Genomic DNA, 22,016 nt, shown 5'->3' on the forward strand with positions numbered 1-22,016 from the left:
AACTGTACTCTAAGGGACTCTTACTGCTAAAGACTGAACTGGGCTTCTTGGTAAGAAGGTCACACTGTTGGCTTACAATGAATTTGTAATCAAATAGAAGACTAAATCTTTCACGGATGAATTGCCCTCTATTTCCCTCATCCTCTTTATAATTTATTTCATCAAACTAAACACCATGAACAAAGCAGTGATATGACCAACATAGGCTATAGGGAGGTCAAAAGAGTACTAACTCACAGAGGTGAGATGGACCTATAAGTCCATTTCCAACATGAACCAGAATCCTCTCTACATCAATGTAGATGGTCCTTTCACAACCAGCAAGTGGTCCATGTCACTCTCTTCCTCTATAAACACCAGTGGCTCCTTATTGCTTCCAGGATCCCTTATAACCTTCTCTGTTTAGCTTTAAAATCCCTTCACAACCCAAGTCCAACCTACTTTTCCCACCTTATTTTGCATTACTCCCCTTCCTACACTTTTATAATCCAGATAAACTGTCTTTTTTTTTTTTTCTATTTCTTACAGATAACCCTTGCATATTCTCCTGGGTCCTCAGGTCTTTGCACTACCTGTCTACCTCATCTCTGCCTCCTAGAATCCTCTCTAGTAGATTCCTTCTACCTAGGTAATAAGGGGGAAAGCTGGAATTTGAATCGCAATCATCTGTCTCTAGAGCTAGTATTTTTTGCACTGTACTTCACTGCCTTCTCTGGACAACTTCTGATATGAAGTGTTTCCTGATTCTTCTGTCTTTCCCTACCCCCTCTCAAATTCTTCTCATATTTATTTTTCATATGTGTTATACATACTTATTTAGTTTCCTTTGAAAGAATTAAGGGGAAGGGATTGTTTTACTTTTGTCTTTGTGTTTCCAGTACTTAGCATAGTTCCTGGCACACAGAAAATGCTTAATAAATGCTTATTGCTTAATCAGGGAGATTGTAGAGGGGATTCTCAGTCAGATAAGATTTGGACAAGAGGGCCTCTCCTATTCCGTCTAACTCTGAGATTGAAAATCTGTCTGGCTTTATCTTCCACTCCTTTTTCTTAATTCTGTCTGGTGGGACCAAAGAAAATGTCTGATCCCTTTTCTCTGTGATTGTCTTTCACTTACTTGAAAACAGCTTTTATGTCTCCTCTCAGTCTTCTCCCATCTCAGTTTCCCCTATTCTTTAATCCCTCCTCATTTGAAATGTTGGTGGCCCTCTGCTGGACTACTGTCAACTTGTGAAGGTCATTCAACTCTAACCAAAGCGTTCCCAATTTGATCTGGCTAGACCAGAGTAAAATAGGATTCCCTTATTCTTGGCTCTAGGTGTTACTTATAGCAACCTAAGGTCACATCACTTACAGGTTAGTCTTTTCCTTTATCAGCTGAAGGTGGTTCCAAATGGTAGTGAGCCTTGACAGATAAAGAACTAGAATTCCCAGACAGTCTATCAACCCACATTGCTTTCTTGATGGCTGCCCTCCATGAGAAAAATCTAAAAGAATTCCTCTTTTATGCCTGGGACTTCCCACCCTCCCTGTGCTTCAGCAGAGGGAATGGTAATGATCACACTCTCTGCCTGTCTTTTACAGGAGTTATCAACTGATCTTATTGTCTGTGTGAGGCTTTCAGTGTCTCAGATAAAAGACTATGTAATCCACATTCACTTTGTACAATGTATAAATGCAAATTATTAATGGCTTTGTGTGACTGGAGGCTAAAAAAAGACTCTAATTTAGAAGGGTATAATCCAACAAGGGGAAAAAAAAGGAATTTACTTTATGGCCCACTCTACAGAAACCTGCAAGTTAGCTGGGGCTCATGCTAATCCTCTCCAATTATGTGGTTTGTATGCTATTCTGCTCCACTGACCAGACTGTGATCTAAAAGTTAAAAAAAAAAAAAAGACTTCCCTCTCCCATCATTCTTGCTCTTGACTCTTTTCTTGAATTTCTATTATTCTCTAAAAGAATCTATGATTCAATATAAGGGAATTTCTTTCTTTTTTAAGTAGCAATCACATTCAACTTTTGGTATAAAATCCCTCTTTGCTCAGTGCAGTCCAATGACCTTGGTAAGGTGTTCAAATGAGGTATAGCGTGGGAATCCAGTGGCTGCAATAAGAAAGCAATTTCCCAAGAGACAGCTCTATGTTCAAGTCATTTAACTTTTAAACTAGTTCAATATTTGAACAAGATATGTTTTTATTTCTATTCAAGGTTTAAATGTGCCTCACTTTGAAATCAATCCTAAATCTCTGCCAGTTAAATCCTAAGGCTTTTTTTTTTTTTAATGGATCTACAGCCTACACTCTTGGACTATCACGGTAAAGCAGGGAGAAAAATCATGCGAACAAAGCAGTTTAACAAGGAGTGGTCTTCGTGCCAGGGAATGCAAGAATCACTCATCACTTGGTCCATTAAGGAGGTTTTCTATTTTGAGATCTTTATAAAAAGCCATCTGACCTAGATTTTGCCAAAGATAAAATACAAAAGATGACCCAGTGGCTTCATATCGTATTAGCATTTTAAAATGAGTATGGTTTGATTAAATACTCTTGGCTTCTGCCTATAGGAGTCAAATATTTACTGTCTCTTTTCTAAGGATAGGGAGCCCAGGAAGCAAAGTGGGGTGGTCAAAGCAAGACACGGTCCAGTTATCCCATGCTAATAAGATACTGTGGAAACAATAGAACACTTTGCCTTTCACAATATCACAGATGCACAGAATTTCAGGGTTGCAAGGAATTCCACTTGTCTGTCTAGGCCAGCTTATCCCTGGAAATAAAAATCCCTTCTAACAGGTGACCATCTAGGTCCTTAGTTAGGCGGAACCCATTACTTGCCTAAGTAATCTATTGCACTTTGGGACACCTATGACAGTTGGGAACTATTAGTTTCATCAAGTTTAAAAATGCTTCTTTGCAATTTCTCCCCATTTTGCTTGTTAGTTTCTGGTTCAGCCCTCTAGGCCAACTCTAGGAAAGAGTAACTCCCCTTTTTATGTGATAACTATTAAAAAATTTGAAGACAACCATCACACACTGCCCCTGGCCCCCAACTTCTAGCATATACCTTTCTTTCATCTGATCCTCAGGAGATATGAACTCCAAAACCTTCACCATCTTAGTTGCTTTCCTCTGAACATTCTCCAGTTTATCAGCATTCCTTCTTAAATGGTGGGACTTGGAGCTGATGACCATCCTACAGATGTGATCTGACCCAGGAACTAGAATTCAAGCACCTCCCTCTCTCTGGACGCTTCCTTTTTTCATCCAGCCAAAGACCACATTTATCTCTCTTGGCCGACCTATCTCACTGCTGACTCATGCTGATTTTGCAGTGCATCAAAATCTCCACCCAACTCACTAGGTGACAATCCTTGCAACCTATGTAGTGTGGTCATTCAAAGGCAGAAATGTTTATGGTGACAGCCCACATCAAGAATGGATATTGGTTAGAGAATAAGGTTTAAAGTACTTAGGGGCAAAGGTTAAGGTTAACTATATACTTAGGGCATGGTTCCTGACTCTTCTAAAATTTCAGGATCCTGTTTTCACAATTAACCTCTTCTATGAAAGTAATTGTTTTTATTTTGTCTCCATGGATTGAAAAAATGTGAGATGACAAAAAGTGTCTATGGGTTTTAAATGATTTGTGTTTTATTCATCATGACTATCTCTGTAGATATGAAAAATAATAAACCATATAGGTTTGAAATATTTATTGAGTCTATACAAGGTGTGTTTTCTCATTCATTAAGTTGAATTATGCTGCACATTTTGCTAGAGCTAAATATAAACAAAAAAGATGAGGCTTGCCACTCATAAGGATTTGAAGACCCCCTCCTCAATAACTTGTGGCACACACGTTGTTTGATGACTAATATTGATAAACTTAACCCTTCCCAGCAATACAAGGATCTAAGACATCTCCAAAGGCCTCGTGATGGAAAATGCTATCCACATCCAAAGAAAGAACTACGGAGTTTGAATGTAGATTGAAGCATATTATTTGCTATTTTTTTCCTCTTCTGTTGAGTTTTGTTTCCTCTTTCTGGTGGTTCCTCCTATTGGTTCTAATTTTTACTTACAACATCACTAATATGAAAATATGTTTAATAAGAATGTATATATATAGCCTATATCAGATTGTGCACCCTCTTGGGGAGGGTGGTGAGGAGGGAGGGGGAGAAAAAATTTAAACTCAAAAGCTTATGGAAGTGATTTTTGATAAATCAAAATAAATTAATTAATAAAAAAATGACTTGTGGCACAAAGGAATCCTCAGCTCCCGTTGTGAAAACCACTGTCTTAGGAGAAAAAGAAATCTGAACAGCTTTGGCCTCCCAATCTATACAAGTCAGAGAAACAAGTGAGCATCCAGTTCCTGAGGACACTGAGGGCTAAAATGTAAAAATAAGAATTTGATAATGATAATTTACACTTCAATAACTCGGTAAAGTTTGCAAGCAACTTTGTTCACAATGAGCCTATGAGGTAGCCAGTGCAGTGATCATTGTTTCTGTTTTCTTGATAAGGAGAGAAGGAAAATGGCACTGGGGTCTGAGTACTGGTCTTGGCAACAGAAAGAACTGGGTTCAAATCCTGTCTCTGATACTACTGGTAGTGTAATACTGGGCAAGTCACGTAACAGTCCAAAACATCAGTTTTCCTCATCTGTAAATGGGCACAATAATACTTTTTTTTTTAAAAAAGGCAATTGGGGTTAAGTGACTTGCCCAGGGTCACACAGCTATTAAGTGTCAAGTGTTTGGTCTGAGGCTGGATTTGAACTCAGGTCCTCCTGACTTCAGGGCCGGAGCTCTATCCACTGCGTCACCTAGCTGCCCCCCACAATAATGCTATTTGAACCTCATAGACTTAATAGATTCCTTTTGTCTCACCTGGACTCATCTGGTGGCAGCTCCTCCTCCTAATAAACACATAGATCTTGTACTTGGCATTCATCAAAAGTCTAAAGACAGCTGAAGGAGTTATAGGAACATGGGAAATGTACACCGGAAATGAACATATTAAAAAAAGATTGGGGAAATGAACTTATTTATCAAAGAACCTTAAGGGGAAAATATGTATATGTGTACACACACACACACACACACACACACACACACACACACACACACTACTCCAAAAGCCTTAGGGCATTGTGCTACATGCTAGGCATTCCACTACAAAATGAAAAGTCTATCTTTAAAGCACTTCCAATCTCCTAAGGAAGAGTAGACAGGGATGCAACATTGAAACAGACCTAAATACAATATAATTTGAGGAAGGGGTAAGTTCTAACAAATAGAGAGAACAGGAAAGTTTCCCATAGGAAATGACAGCTGATATGTGCCTTGATGGAAGCTAGGGATTTGAAGAGGCAGAGGGAAGGAAAGATCAAATTCCAGGTATGCAGGACAAGCTGTAGAAAGGCACAGAGCTGGGTATGGAATACTGGGTTTGGGGAAGAGAAGCAAGCAGGCAGTCTTGGCCAAACTGGAGAGAACATAAAGGGAAGAAATATCAACTAGGTCTGAAAAGGAAGGCTACAGCCAGTGAAGACTTTCAGTACCATGAAGCACAATTCTCCTCCACCTCACCCTCCTTTTTTTAAAATTTGGTTTTTAAAAAATTTATTTACTTTTAGTTTTCAACATTCACAATATGGAAAGAGCTAGGCACAAATAAGTTACAGACAAGATACATTTGAAATAATCTCTGTGGCAACAAAGCCCAACAGCAAGAGACAGAAAGAGAAATTCCATTCAAACTTACTGTAGACATTATAAAATATTTAGGAGTCTATCTACCGAAACAAACTCAGGAATTTATATGAACACAATTACAAAACACTTTTCACACAAATACAGGGTGTGATCTAAATAATTGGAAAAACATCAGTTGCTCATGGGTAGGTCCAGCTAATGTAATAAAAATGACAATTCTACCTAAGCTATTTTGCTTATTCAGTGCCATACCAATCAGACTACCAAAAATTATTTTATAGAGTTAGAAAAAATAATAAGAAGAATCATTTGGAATAACAAAAGGTCCAGAATATCAAGGGAACTAATGAAAAGAAATGCAGGGGAAGGTGGCTTAGCAATTCCAGATCTTAAATTGTATTATAAAGCAGCAGTCATCAAAACTGCTTGGTACTGGCTAAGAAATAGGGAGGTGGATCAGTGGAATAGATTAGGTATGTGAGAAACAGTAGTTGATGACTACAGTAATGTACTATTTGATAAACCCAAAGACCCAGATTCTGGGATAAGAACCCACTCTTTGAAAAAAACTGTTGGGAAAACTGGAAAAGAGTATGGCAGAAACTAGGCATAGACCCAAATCTCACACCATATACCAAAATAAAGTCAAAATGGGTTCATGATTTAGATGTAAAGGCTGATACCATAAGTAAACTGGGAGAACAAGGAATAGTTTACCATCAGATTTATGGAGAACAGAAGAATTCATGACAAAACAGGAGATAGAGAACATTATAAAACACAAAATGGATAATTTTGATTACATTAAATTGAATTTTTTTTTTGCACAAACAAAGCCAATGCAACCAATGTTAGAAGGGAAGTAGAAAACTGGGAAAGAATTTTTTACAACCAGTGTCTCTGATAAGGGGCTTATTTCTAAAATATATAGAGAATTAAGTTAAATTCATAAGAATATCCCAGATTCCTCATTAAGAAAAAAAATTGTAAGAATACAAGTCATTCCCCAATTGATAAATTTTCAAAATATATGAACAGGCAGTTCTCAGATGAAGAAATTATAGCCATCTATAGTCATATGAAAAAATGCTCTAAATCACTATTCTGAGGTACATCACACCTATCAGATTGGCCAACATGACAAAAAAGGAAAATGATAAATGTTGGAGAAGATGTGGGAAAATTGGAACACTAATGCATTGTTGGTGGAGTTATGAAATGATACAACCATTTTGGAGAACAATTTGGCGCTATGCCCAAAGGGCTACAAAAATGTGCATACCCTTTGACCTAGCAATAGCACTTTTAGGGCTGTATCCCAAAGAGATCATAAAATTTGGGAAAGGACCCACATGTACAAAATATTTACAGCAGCTCTTTTGTGTTGGCAAAGAATTGGAAATTGAGGGAATGCCCATCAATTGGGGAATGGCTGAACAAGTTGTGGTATATGAATGTAATGGAATACTATGGTGTTATAAGAAATGATGAGCAGGCAGACTTCAGAAAAACCTGGAAAGACTTGTATGGATTGATGCTGAGTGAAGTGAGCAGAACCAGGAGAATGGCATACACAGTAACAGCCACATTGTGTGATGATTAATATTGATAGACTTAACGCTTCTCAGCAATGCAAGGATCTAAGACATCTCCAAAGGTCTCGTGATGGAAAATGTTATCCATATCAAAAGAAAGAACTATGAAACTTGAATGCAGATTGAAGCATACGATTTGCTATTTTTTTCTTCTCTTTTGTTTTGTTTCCTCTTTCTGGTGGTTCCTCTTATTGGTTCTAATTCTTCCTTACAACATCACTAATGTGAAAATATGTTTAATAGGAATGTACATATATAGCCTATGTCAGATTGTGTGCTGTCTTGGGGAGGGAGGTGGAGAAAAATTCAAAAGTCAAAAGCTTATGGAAGTGATTATTAATAAATCAAAATAAATTAATAAAAAATCTAAAAAAAGAGAAATAATCTCTGAATGAAGGCCCTAGAATTAAGGCTTCTCACGGAAGATGAAATTTTAGCTGGGATTTGGAAGAAGCCAGGTAAATCCAGAGATAAAGCAGAAGAAATGAGGATGGGGAACATTTTAGGAATGGCGGCCTGCCACTGAAAATGTCCAATCAGGAGATGGAGTGTCTTAATCGAAGAACCACAAGGAATCCAGGATCACAGGGTATGAGAAAAGGAGTTGAAAATAAGGAGGCTGTAAAGGTAGGAAGGGGGCAGATGGTGAAGGACTTTAAAACCAAAGAGAAGACTATATTTGTTACTGGGGGTGATGAAGAGCTATTGGAGCTTATTGAGTAGGGGGTGACATGGTCAGACCTGTGTTTTAGGAAGATCATTTTGGCAGCCAGGTGGAGGATGACATGGAGTAGGGATCACTTTGAGGCAGGGAGATTAGCCAAAATGCTATAGTCTAGGTGTGAGGTGATGAAGGTCCTGCTCCAGGATGTTGGTAGTGTCATAGCAGAGAGAGTGGACTATACAGGAAATATTACAAATGTAAATACTGATAGGATCTGGTAATATATTGGAAATGGGAAGTCAAAGATAGTGAGAAATCAAGGATAACTGCTACAATTCCAGCCTGGTTGACAAGGAGGATGGTGGTACCCATGTCAGTGATAGGGAAGTTCAGAAGGGGGAGGTTTTGGAGAAACATAATGAATTTGATTCTGGACATGTTGAGTTTGAGATGTCTTTGGGACATCCAGTTCAAGATGTCCAATAGGCGACTGGAGATGAGAAACTGGTGGTCAGCAGAGAGGTTAAAGCTAGATAAGTAGATTTGAGAAGTATCTGCATAGAGATAGTAATTGAATCCATGGGAGTGGATGAGATCATCCAGTGAAATAGCATAGAGAAAGAAGAAGGTCCAGGTTAGAACCCCGAGGAACAACCCTTTTTAGTGGCTGTGACCTGGACAAAGATCCAGCAAAGGAGACAGAGATAGAATGGTCAGACACACAGGAGAAGAACAATAATAATGTCACGAGAACCTAGAGAGAAAGAGGATCAAGAGGAGGTTGAATGACAGCATCAAAGGCTTCAAATGAGCTCAAGAAGGATGGGGATTGAGAAAAGGCCATTGGATTCGATAAGAGATCATCAGCAACTTTGCAAAGAGTAGCTGAATGATGAGGTTGGGAGTCAAATTGCAGAGAGTTTAGAAGACAATGAGAGGAAAAGTGGAAACATCAGTTGTAAATGGCCTTTTTGAGGAAATTAGCCTTGAAAAGGAGGAGAGACATAGGACAATAGTGATTGGGGATGCATCTATCAAGTGAGAGATTTTGAAGGATGGGGGAGATCTGGATATATCTGTTGTTATTGGTCCTCCATTCTCAACGAGGACCAATGACATCATGAGGGTGATGTCTTGATTTCTACAAGAATTGTATCTGAGTGAGGCAGAGCTGCACAAAATAATCAGCCTCACTCTCTCCTCCAGAGTTATTGGAGTCCAATGGCAAGAGAAAGGTCAAGATGACTGATGATAGCCCAGGATGCAGTGGGTGACCTTGGTCTATTTCAGGTGTATTTGTGGCAGTAGGGAAACAGGCAGTGGACAAAGAGAGATTGAAGATTAATGAGAGATGGGGGATGATAGATGGATGGAGAATATGGGATAAAAAAGGGCAAGAGTATCATTAGAGGGGTTTGCATTGGCAAGGAAAAGAGAAGGGAAGGGGAGATAATAGGAAAAGACATCTGAGTGATTTGAGATGAGGAAGAAGAGGAGAGAAGAAAATGCTTCCAGCAAATAGCCTTCATTTTTTCAGTGAAATATGAGTCAAGGTTCTCGTGTGAAGGAGTGGAGGAAAAGGGACCTATGGGAGTTGGGGAGGGGTGAAAAGTTTCAGAAGAGCCTCTGTGGTGAATGGGATAATGAATTGATTAGGGAAGTGTACAGTGATTGCCTGAAGGATGGTAACAGCTTCTGTGGCAACAGCTAAGAGTAAACTTCAGGTATATATTGGACTCAATTTAATTCAATTCAACAAGTGTTTGTATATTGCCAGCTCTGTTAAAAGTATAATGTTAGGGCTGAGGATACAAAAGAAAGAAAAAAACAACAACAAGCAGAGAAAACCCTGCCTTCAAGAAGCTTACATTCTATTGGTGGAGGTAAAAGAAAAATACGACACTTACCTAGATGAACAAATGTAATGTATGTCAAGATGGAGAGAATACTAACAGTCAGGCATGACCTCATAAGGGAGAAAGCCACAAAATTGGACTAAACCTTGAGTTACAGGTAAAATGACAGGAGTGATAATGTTGTACATAGATTCTGGACCATCTTTGATAACTGCTCAGAAGAACCTAGGGTATGATTAGACATTTTAAGCTAAAATGGAAGCATCACCCCTCCATACTGAGAAAAGACAAATCAATGCAAATAACTGAAAAAAGCATTTTTAAGTGCTTACTATGTGCTAAGCACTGTGCTAAATGCTGGGTATACAAATACAAAATTAAAGATAGTTCCTGTCCTCAAGAATCTTATGTTCTAATTGGGGACAATAGCATATATAAGAGAAGAGGTGGCTATGGAGGAGTATTTTAATTTGAAGTTACAGGGATGGTAAGTGGAATCATAAAGAAGATTAAACATTCTTTCTATCCTGCCACATTGCTGTTGCCACCCGGGCACTTACAGTTGCCAAATTCACCAATATCAAGCACTGTTTTTTTTTCCTTCTTACCCACAATACTAAACTTTTTTTTTAAAGCAAGTATTTACTAAACCCTTTTGGACTGATTGATTCCAAGTAGGAACAAGGTAGAGGTAGACATTTCCCATTTAATTTAAGAGAAGGCAAAGGAAGGTTACCTATAAAAGTTGGAGGGTCTTTTTGGAGATTGGAGAAAACAATGGGGCTGCTTAAGCGAGATTCTCCAGGACCCTAATAATCTAAAATACACTAAAACTCTACTCTCAAATAGAAAAAAAAAATGGAAGTCTGGCTGGCCTAAGGAAACCTTTACCTGATTGTAGGTTAGTAAGAGCAATCAGGAAAAGGCCAATAACTTGGCATTTGGGGTTGGCAGAAGGTGACGGGGGGCTTACTTCAAGTGAATGACCTGATTTTTATAAAATGAGAAATGGCTTTGACGTCAACATTGTCCCTGAACTGAACTGTTTTTAGGTTCACTTTGGGTTCACTTAAATTATCCCTTCCTTCCTGCCTGTCCCCTTGCCACTATTTCCCCTAACCCTGACTGCATTGTTCCTCCACTCTGACCCATTTCAGAATGACCTAGGGACCTCACAGTCCCCACCCCAGTCTGTGCTTCCTAACTAACCCCTGAAGCCCAGTCATGAGATCTGGGAGATGGGAACTGATGGAGAAATGGCAGAGTTTTTGAGGAGAGGGATGGAGAGGATGGTGGTACTCAAAATCAACCATCTGGTGGGGATAACACTGAGCCAAAGGTCATAAGAATCGGGGGGGGGGGCTGCACAAGTGTGACTCTGGGATCATCTAGGCCTTTTCTTTATACTGGTCTCAACTCCACAATTCTTTGGTATAACTGATGCCTACTGGATCTATTTAGAACTTTAATTTTTATCTGCCCTCCTCCCCAGTTATTAGTGGGCTTGGAAATAACATATTAGATGGAGTGCTAGATGTAGATTCAGGGAGACTTAAGATTAAAGTGAGCCTCAGATACTTAACTACTTGTATGACTGAGCACGTAAGCTCTGTGTGCCTCAGTTTCTTCAACTATGAAACGGGGATAATAATAGCACCTACCCTCCAGGGCTGTTGTGAGTAAAAACAAGAGATAATTGAAAAGTATTCTACAAACCTTAAAGTGCTTTATAAATGCTAGTATCATCATCATCATCATGCCTGCTTGTTTCTCCCTGCCCATAGATTTTACTTAACTTTATCTAGTGCAGTAGGAAATGCTAGTACTCTCAAAAAGATCTGACTTAGTCTATAACCACAGAATTTAGGATTCAGTGCGGGGTTCCCACTGACTACTACAGATGGGCACCGCTTTGAGGAATGCTGACCTAGGAAAATAGAGTCTCAGAGAACAAATATACTCCAGGGTGGCAGGCAGTTCATATTTCACAAGCATTCCCTGCAGGGTACTTGAAATAGGGAGCTGCTCGAGTGCATCATTTGTCTGTGCATCACTCACTATCCAACTGATGGATTACAGAGAGCAGAAAAGCTTTCAGCTAAAAGTCATTGGAGTCAGCTGCCAATGGAGCATAATCACAAATGATAAGGCTGTTCTGAAAAACTCATATAAATCAAAGGGAAAAATGATTTAATCCACACCCAAGTTAAGGAGGGGCACAACTAGAGTGGCAAGTGAGGCGCACCATTAAACCAGCACCCCTCAAACTCCCTGTCATGTTTCCTTCTCTTTGCTCCATCACTGATTTCTCTTTGGGCTGTCCTCTTCATTCTTGGAACTTTCTCTTTGTTGTTCAGTCATTTTCAGTCATGTCCAACTCTTTGTGACCCCATTTGGGCATTTCCTGGCAAAGATACCAGAATGGTTGCCATTTCCTTCTCCAGCCCATTTTACAGATGAGGAAACTGAGTGATTTGCCCAGGGTCATACAGCTAGTAAGTGTTTGAGGGTGGATGTGAACTCAGGAAGATGAGTCTTCCTGACTCCAGGCACAGCACTTTATCCACTGCAGCGCTATCTAGCTTCCTGAACTTTTTCTATATTACTACAGAAACCACTTCACCCTGGAAGTTCATTCTGCCCCTTGACTTTTCACACTGGAAGTGCCCTATGTCCTTGCAGCCTCTCCCTTTGTTTGGCTGTCTACACCTAGAACCTTGGATGTCCACGTGCCCCATATCTTCATTCCTCTCCAGCATTGGGTACCTTTATTCCTTCCTTCCCCTGCTTTTAATTTGTGGTCTTCCCTCATTAGAATATGAACTCCCTGAGGTCAGGGGTTGTCTTTCTTTCTACTTGTAATTGTATTGCCAGTGCTTAGCAGAGTGCCAGGTACAAAGCAAGCACTTGGTAAATGCTTATTGACTTGCTTTGACAGTTAAAATATGTACTTCACAAATTTAGCATCTTTCTATGTCCCCATGACATAGCTCATATTTAGAATATCCTGACCTCCTTTTTATGTCCTCCTTTCACTAGTTCCTAAATAATCAAGGAACACTGAATGACTCCCATTGTCTTGGCTGAAGTCAAAGGGCACAACTCCAATCACTAACTAATGGCTCATAGAATAAAGAGCTAAAGTGGACCTGATTTAATGGAAGCTCCCTGAAGCAAATTCCAGTTTCATTTGTCTCTTATTATAATTTCTGGGACAAGGGAGGTGTTTATTAAATGTGGGCTGACTGATTGACTCTGGGCAAGAGACCCAGTGGTTCTAAAGCCCTGCCACAAACTGATGAGATTCTACCAGCAGCAGAGAAGCCAGAAGTGCTGGTCTGTACTGGTTATGTGGGGAGTGTTTGTGAGTCTGGTTGGATTGATTCTACTGTGATGCAAATGGATCCAAATGAAAGCACTGAGGGGACTCTTGTCCTCTGATGTAGATGTGATCAATGCTGAAAACATAGAGAGGGTTCTCTTGTTCAGGCAAACTAGTTAAACTGAGGCAGCAGAGTACAGTGAGACACTTGAGTTGGCTTTGCCACATGCTACCTATGTAACCTTTGGCAAATCACATTATTTCTCTAGAACTCAGTTTGCTCATCTGTAAAATGAAGAGGTTGGACTAGACTTCTAAGGTCCTTTCTAGCTTTAAATCTCTGATCTGTGCCCCATCTGTATGGTCTCCCTGTATTCAAATTTAAGCCTTTGAGGACAGACACTGTCTGTTTTAGTATTGAGAACTTCAGTGCATAGCGCAATACTTAACACGTAGTTAAGTGCTTAATAATAACTTTTTCATTTATTCATCCATTTATGTTATTTTTCTAACAATAATATTATTCTTATTGACATAACATTTTATAGCTTCAGCACTGCACTGATGAGTGAGAGTTAGTCAGAGGTCCACTCTGGATCTCTGAACCTTTTTTTTTTTAACCCCTGCCATGATTACATATGGCACTCACCATACATCTGAGCATGGTTCTGAAGCTTCTGTTTACTTCGATGAATGATCCAGATGTTATTGCTTCAGAATGGCGTTACATTATCAGGTTGCTTTGCTTTATCTTCTTTTCTAAAGTGATTAGAACACTGGTTTAAACTTGGCTTCCTCATAGATTCCTTTATGAAAAAGAATAGAGTCCAGTGGGATTATTTTAAAATCCCCTTCTAACTTTTCAGTTTCTTTATGGGAACAAATTGCCATCAGTTTAGCTTAAGATATATGTGGTCTGGTTACCTTTTATTAAACTCCCACCAGACTTCAGGAGTGGAATGTCCAAGAAATGCATGTGTAGTACTGTGCATAATTTATTGGCCACAGGTTTCACAGCGAATAGTAGGATATAAATTACCCAGATTATTTATTAAGCACAACTTGCTTTTCAACCAATGAGAAAACTCCAGTTCCCAAGGCAGGGCTATATTAAGAATCAAATCAATCACTCAAGTAAGCAGGCATTTATTAATTGCCCTCTATGTACCAGGTACCATAGTAGGTGCTAGGAATACAATGGCAAAAGTGAAACTGGCCCTGTCTTGAAGAGCTGGATGAGACCTTAGAAAATATTTCATGCAAATCCCTCATTTCAGGCAAGGGGAAACTGATACAGTTATCCCTTCCACAGCTTGGGGGTTAGGGGGGATGGTGCCCCTGTGAAATTCACATAAAATTTTTTAGCCCAATCCATACCAGAAAAGAAGTCTGAATTATTATGGTATTAAAATATGTTGATATTATACAACACTATACATATATTTTATGCATTTCTGAGCTTTTAAACTTTCTTCTGTGTTGTCTGCTGGCCTTCGTGCATTGTCTGTGGCTCCAGCAAAACTCCTCCCAAATTCCCATTTAATTCGCTATGCTGACTCGAATTATGTCGAAACTGCGATGGAGAAAGTTATGATGTGGAAAGGATAACTACCATGATTTGCCTGAGGTGACAGAGGTAGTGAGTTGCAGAAAATGAATTTGAACCCAGGTCTTTTGACATCAAATCTGGCAGTCTTTCCATTATAACAATGTCTTCCCAAACTCAGTTCCCTGATAAAATAAAGAAGGAGAAAAACAAAGCTCTTCCAATCAGTTACATATCAGAGGGATGATGGAAAAAAGCATCATTAAATCAGTCTTTCTCTGGCTCCCTTCTCAGCCAGCTCAAGCCCAAACCTTATTTAACAACTAAAGCCAAGAAGGAAACCCAGGGATGGCAAAGAATGGAAGTCCATACTGACCTTTCCACTTAGCAGAGGCTGATGGCAACATCAGTGTGAGAAGGGAGATTGTTTTGTGGGGGTGGGGATGAGGAGGGGAAGGGAAAGCAAAACTAACTTGACCTTGATATGCACAAGGATGAGAACACAGCAGAATTTCCCCCCCCCCCTTTCTGCAAATGATAACATTAAGTAGAATGCCTTACCTTGCCTTTGCTGGGGGCAGGACTACCTCTTATTTTTTCACTGCTGGAGAATTATTGTACTTTGGAAATTTCAGCTAGGAGGTATCTGGTGGGTGGGAAAGTTCTGTTTGTGTAAAAGGTTTTTCGAGGCTTTCTCATTTCTCTTTATCGGGGCTAGTGAGGAGACTTTTTGACCCACTTAAGTTGATTAATATGCCCCTCCTTCACCTCTTTCCTTCTCCTCCCTTGCTTCTCTACATTAAATAGTCCATTAAATGACATCATTACAGAGTACTTAGCAAGTTTCTGAAAACATCCAAGTGTTCCTGAAGCTCGGGATGCTCCCTCGGGTTGAAGTCTGGGGGGCATTCTACTTGTTTCCATGCCTAAGTGTGGACATTTTGGGGCCATCTGCTTTCAAGTGAGTAACTAGATCAATAGGGCTGGAGAGTCTAGTTTTACAAAATAAAATATTCATCTCTCGAAACATTTGTAATTAACCAGCTGATATTTGTAAAAAGCTCCCATCCTTAGCAGGATTCTTGTACAAGCCACCGCAAACTTTACACCCAGGAGACAAAGAAATAGAATGGTGGCTGATCTATTGTATTGAGCAAAACTATACTGCTGGATTTTCTTACATGAAACATTCTTTTAAAAGTCAAGCAACAGATACAACCCAAGGACACAAGAATGGAAAAAGAAAACACATTTATGCACACATATTACAAGAGTCTTCTTGTCCCTTAGCATGTATATGTGTATATATGTACTTGCCCAAAGCAACATACGCAAATATACAAACATGTGCACTTTACACAGACGTTTTTTCTTCTGAGCTATGCATGGGCTTGTAAGAAAGTGAATCTGTCTGTGTGTGTGTGTGTGTGTGTGTGTGTGTGTGTGTGTGTGTGTGTGCGTGTGTGTAAGGGTGGGCGTGGGAGATGGGGGTGGGAAAAAATAGGAACAAAACTAAAAGCTAATTTGTTAAAAATCCATCTTTAAAGGTCAAGAGAATCTTTAAATCTTCCACAGGAAGAAAGTAAGACCAGACAAAAGCCAGGAGGAAACCTTCCTGATAATGTTCTTACCATGTGATTTCCTAAAGCTTAAGCCCAACCATGTCCCACGCCTCTTCTCATTTAATAAATTCTGATGGCTCCCTATTACCTCCAGGATCAAATTCAAGGCCCTCTGTCTGACATCTTAAGGTCACTTCCTCATTTCCAGTCTTCTCATTCATTAATCATGCCCACACATTCTCCAAAAGCCATATAGGTCACTTGCTGTTCCTCCCACAATACCCTATCTCCTTGTGTCCAGTCAGTCAATCAATCATCCCTTGTACCTGGAATATCCTCTCCTCTTCACCTCCGCCTCTGAGAATATTTGGCTGTCTTTAGAACTTAGCTCAAGTGCCACCGCCTGTAGGAAGCCCTTCCAACCACTCTCTCCCATCCATGTTGTCAGTACTGAAGAGCCCGGCATTCAATAAGGTACGTTCCTGTTTGTGACACGGCTCCTCATTTGAATAAGCTCCTTGAAAAGTTATCCAGGAAGAATTTTTGCTCTGTCTTTTTATTTCTATTATTGAATACAGTACCTGGAACATAGTAGATGCTTCATAAAATCTTATTGACTGAGTGGTTGGTTAATGGCTGTGTGTGGGGGGGAGCATTTGAATGAAAGAGGCTTCTTTTCTCTGTAATGGGGGATGGGAACACACAAAGACTACCTAACATGATATAATCCATATGGTATATGCTGGAAATCTGCTTCCTGGAAACTGGACCACGTGTAGACATTCTGCAATGGTCTAGCTCATGGTAGGAAGCAGTCTTTTTCCATTGGCTACATAGCTGGAACAGCTGATATCTTTAAAATCTGCCGGATACAACAATAGTGAGGGTTTTTTGTTTGTTTTGTTTTACTTTTGCTAGATTTAAGTCTGAAAAAGAAGTCTGAAAAAGACCTGATGACCATGTCCTTCTTCCTCCAGCCTCTTGTCCATATGGTCCCAAGAAGCGGTGCCTTTTCTGATCCCCAGGATCTTCCACATGGATGGGAGTCTCTCATCTGGCAGGGGAGCATTAGCTACGTGAATCTGAGAATCTAGAAATTGAAGCTGGATGTTGTAGCCAGACCAACAATGACCCTCTGGTGAGTCCAGCTTCCAGACCGCAGCCCAGCCGAAGCCAGCACAGCCAGCTTTGGCTGGGATTGATGATAGGAAGGAATCTTAAGCTAAGCTAAAGCCTAATGCTGTTCCCAGAGACTGAGGTGGTACACAGAGGTAAATTATGACCCCCTAGCATTGGGGGATAATCTTTCTATATTTTGACATAAACATCCCTTTGTGAAAGCTAATCTGAAATTAAGTGGCTAAATGGAAATGGACCTGTAAAATGGGGGCAACATTGCCAATGGGAACATGGGCCAGTATCATAGAAAAGAGACATCTTACCCCTGGGGTAAGGCAGAATCAGGAAGGGAATAAAATGTAATAGGCCTGGTCCTAAGAGAGGAGGGGTCAGAGCAACCATGGTACATCTCCAAATGAGTAAAAATGATTCGTTCAACTATTAAGTGATTTCATGTGTTGATACTGATGTTCAGTCATCCCAATCACGTCTGGCTCTCTGACCTCATTTCTGGTTTTCTTGGCAAAGACACTGAAGTGGTTTGCTATTTATTTCTCCAGCTCATTTTACAGATGAGGAAACTAAGGCAAACAGGGTGAAGTGACTTGCCCAGGGTCACACAGCTAGTATGTGTCTGAGGCCAATGAGTAGACCCAGTGCTCTCCCCACTGTGCCATCTTTGGGTGGGGTCTCTTACCAATGCTAAGTTTTTAATAGTTCTATTGTACATATTTCTAGAATGTTGGGGGGATAAAGATGTTACATACTCTGAAATTGTATGATTATAGGTGGTCCTTGAGCCAAAGCTATAGGCTGGGAGTAAGGGAAGGTCCTCGAACTAAAAGTTCATTGTTCCTGCTAGCTAAGCAAACAGACACTACTTAACCTTTTAAAGCCAGTTATTAGAGAGAATGCTGAATATTGTAGATGTGAGCCCAGGTACAGGTTGTGTTTACGCAATCTAACCTGTGATGTCTAGTGGATATTACTCTTTTAAATAATTCAGTCGAGGTTTTACAGGCAACAAATACATCTGGCATTTTATTGTCATCTCTCCTAAGAGGAACAATCTGCCCAGACCAGAGGGCCATGACCTTGGTACAGATCGGTGAGAAAAGCAACCAGATTGAGAGTCAGAATATCTCTGAATCTCGGCTGTCTCCTCAAATCAAATGCACATTTAAATGTTCTCTCTCTATAGGCTCTGCAGCAGGCAATGGGGAGACACTGTGTGCCAAGGATTCTGTGGAATGATTGGTAGGGGACACTCTCCAAGGTTGCAGGTAATGATCCATCCATCCCTGCCCATCCTGTACAACTCCCCACAAGAGGTCCACCCTATGGGGCTTCACCTGTAGAAGAAATCAGCCCTGTCAATGCAAAGACAATTGTCCTTGCCTTAAAGGGGCTCACCTTCAGCTCCATTACTACCAAGTAAATATCCGAAGTCCCAAAGGCATTTCAGGAGGAGAGAGAACTAAAAAGTGGAAGGGGATTAAAAACAAAAGTCTTGTGACTCTTGGCAAACCAATTTTCTTCTCAGGACTTGAGTTTTCTCCTAAAATTATGATGACGATGATATTATTGTTTTTGTTAATAACAATGATCTTAATAATGACTAGCATTGATACAGGGCTTATATAGGGCAGTTAGGTAGTGCAATGCGGAGAGAATGCAGCTTGGAGTCGGGAAGACCTGATTTCAAATCCAGCCACAGACACTTACTAGCTGTATGACTCTGGGCAAGTCACTTAACCCTGTTTGCCTCAGTTTCCTCATCTGTAAAATGAGCTGGAAACTTCTACCCCCAGGAGCCAAGATGGCGGAGTAAAAAGGTAGTCATTCTCACTCTCCCCTATCAACCTCTGAAAACCCAGAAAATATCACCTCAGAAAAAACCCCTGGAACAGCTGAACTAGAACAAAGATGGGGAGCAACATTGTGGCAGACCAGCAAACGGGTCTCCTACTGCCTCAGCAAAAATAAGAGAGGCAGAACTACAAGGGGCCCCAGGTGGAAAAGTACCCTGTGGCATTCATCTGAAAGAAGCTGAAGAAAGCAACCTAAAGGCTTCCTAAAGCCCTGGCCTTGCTGATTCCAACCCAACACCAGGTGAGCTGTGGGAGCCCTGCAGCCTCCAATCTTGAAGAAATCCTGAAGCCCAGGTGGTAGAGCAGGCAAACACCAACACCTGGACCTCCGAGGGCCTCAGTGAGAGCAGGGAACCGGTGGAGGCTAGCTGAGAAAACCAGCAGGTGACTCGGCACTCTACCTCAAAGGAATCTCCCAGTGCATTAGCAGAAACAGGGAGTCAGCACTGCAGGGGCCCCAGGCAGATAAACACCCTGCAGCACCCATCTAAAAGGAGCTGAAGAAAGCTAAAGGAAAGGAAAAGCAGGCAACCTAGAATTGCCTGAAAGTTCCAGCCTTGCTGATTCCAGCCCAACACAGGTAAGCTGCCAGAAACCTACAGCCTCCAATTGCCAGCATAAGAGGCCCCAGCACAAAAGCCAGTGACCAAGACCTAGGCTCCCAACACAAGAAGCTTGGGTCAGTGCCCTCTGTTCCCCAGCAGGAGAGCTCAATCTCTTTAAAGGCCAGGGAATAAAGAAACACCATGAGTAAAAAGAAACGTACCATAGATTCATATTATGAGAAGAGTGAAGATCAAGACAGAAATTCTGAAGAGGACAACATTGTCAACAAACCCACATCTGCAACAACAAAAGGGAATATGAACTGGTCTGAAGCCCAAAAAGCCTTCTTAGAAGAGCTCAAGAAGGATTTTAATAGTCAAATGAGAGAGGTAGAAGAGTCCTTCAAAAATACAATTGGCCAATTGGAAAAAAAATACACTGAAGAAAACAAGTCCCTAAAAAACACAATTGGCCAATTGAAGAAGGAAGGACAAAAACTAACAGAAGAGTACACTGAAGAAAAAGTCCCTAAAAAACACAATTGGCCAGTTGAAGAAGGAAGTACAAAAACTAACAGAAGAAAACAATCTGTTAAAAACTAGAATTGGACAAATGGAAACTAATGTCTCTATGAGAGAGCAAGAATCAGTCAAACAGAAACAAAAAAATGAAAAAATAGATGAAAATGTAAAATACCTCATCAGTAAAACAACCGACCTGGAAAATCGATCAGGAGAGACAATTTAAAAATTATTGGACTACCTGAAAATCATGATGAAAAAAAGAGCCTGGACAGTATCTTTCAGGAAATCATAAAGGAAAACTGCTCAGAAGTCCTAGAACCAGAAGGGAAAATAACCATAGAAAGAATTCACCGATCACCACCTGAAAGAGATCCCAAAAATTGACAACGCCAAGGAAATAATAGCAAAATTCCAAAATTACCAGATGAAAGAGAAGGTGCTGCAAGCAGCCAGAAAGAAACAATTTAAATATCATGGAACCACAGTCAGGATTACACAGGACCTTGCAGCTTCTACATTAAAAGACCGCAGGGCATGGAACATGATATTCCATAAGGCAAAGGAGCTTGGAATGCCGCCAAGGATCAATTACCCAGAAAAAATGAGCATCATTTTTCAAGGAGGAGGTGGATATTCAAAATAGGAGACTTCCAAACTTTCCTGATAAAAAGACCAGAGCTCAACAAAAAATTTGATCTTCAAGTACAGGACTCAAGAAGGACTGAAAAAGGGAAACGGGACAGAAAGATACAATATGTTGTTAATAAGGGGGGGCTGTTTAAACCCCTACAAGGGAATATGAGACTTGCAACCCTTGAGAACTGTATTGTTATTACACCTTGTTAAAGGAGTATACATAAAGAGGGTGGATATTAGTTGACTTTGATGTAATGATAAAAAAAAATCTAATCAAGTGGGTTAAATGGATCCAAATAAGTGGATCAATCTGATCTTAGAAAATGTACTGAGAAAGGAGGAGGCAGACAAGGGTAAATTACATTACAGGAAAAGACACAAAATCCTATTACAGCAGAGGGAAAGAAGGGGGGAGCATTGTTTGAACCTTACTCTCATCAGATTTGGCTCAAGAAGGGCATAATATAATCAGTTAGGTATAGAAATCTAACTTGCCCTATAGGCAGTAGGAGGGAAAAGGGGAAAGAAAAGGAGGGGGGAAAGAAAAGGGGGGGAAAGAAGGGAGGGAAGAAGCAGTAAGAGTAAAGGGGAAGAAAAGGGAAAGGGATAATAAAAGGGAGGAGGGACTGAAGGAGGCGTGGTCAAAAGCAAAACACTAGTGAAGGGAGGAAAAAGGAGAAAGAAAAGCATAAATGGGGGAAAAGGATGGAGAAAAAGACACAGATAGTAATCATAACTGTGAATGTGAATGGGATGAACTCTCCCATAAAACAGAAGTGAATTGCAGAATGGATTAAAAACCATAATCCTACAATATGTTGTTTACAGGAAACACATTTGAAAAAGAGTGACACATACAGGGTAAAGGTAAAAGGCTGGAGCAGAATATATTATGCTCAGCTGAAGTAAAAAAGCAGGGGTAGCAATCCTGATCTCAGACAAAGCAAAAGCAAAAATAGATCTAATCAAAAGAGATAAGGAAGGAAACTACATCCTGCTAAAAGGCACCATAGACAATGAAGTAATATCATTACTAAACATATATGCACC

General features: G+C 40.2%; 1 protein-coding gene and 1 long non-coding RNA gene across 2 annotated transcripts in view; one reads left to right on the top strand and one right to left on the bottom strand.

Moving 5' to 3' along the window:
* Window positions 1-22,016, bottom strand: part of RARB (retinoic acid receptor beta) — an 829,117-nt gene that overhangs the window by 597,624 nt on the left and 209,477 nt on the right. The gene's annotated exons all lie outside the window — the stretch shown is intronic.
* LOC110197320 (uncharacterized) lies at window positions 16,572-18,877 on the top strand. The gene is made up of 3 exons (XR_002321448.1): window positions 16,572-16,744; window positions 17,248-17,408; window positions 18,591-18,877. It is a non-coding gene; the product is annotated as an uncharacterized LOC110197320 (long non-coding RNA).

Source organism: Phascolarctos cinereus, unplaced genomic scaffold (genome assembly GCF_003287225.1).
Source record: "Phascolarctos cinereus isolate Bilbo 61053 unplaced genomic scaffold, phaCin_HiC Scaffold_1;HRSCAF=81, whole genome shotgun sequence".
In the NCBI taxonomy this organism is placed as follows: domain Eukaryota; kingdom Metazoa; phylum Chordata; class Mammalia; order Diprotodontia; family Phascolarctidae; genus Phascolarctos; species Phascolarctos cinereus.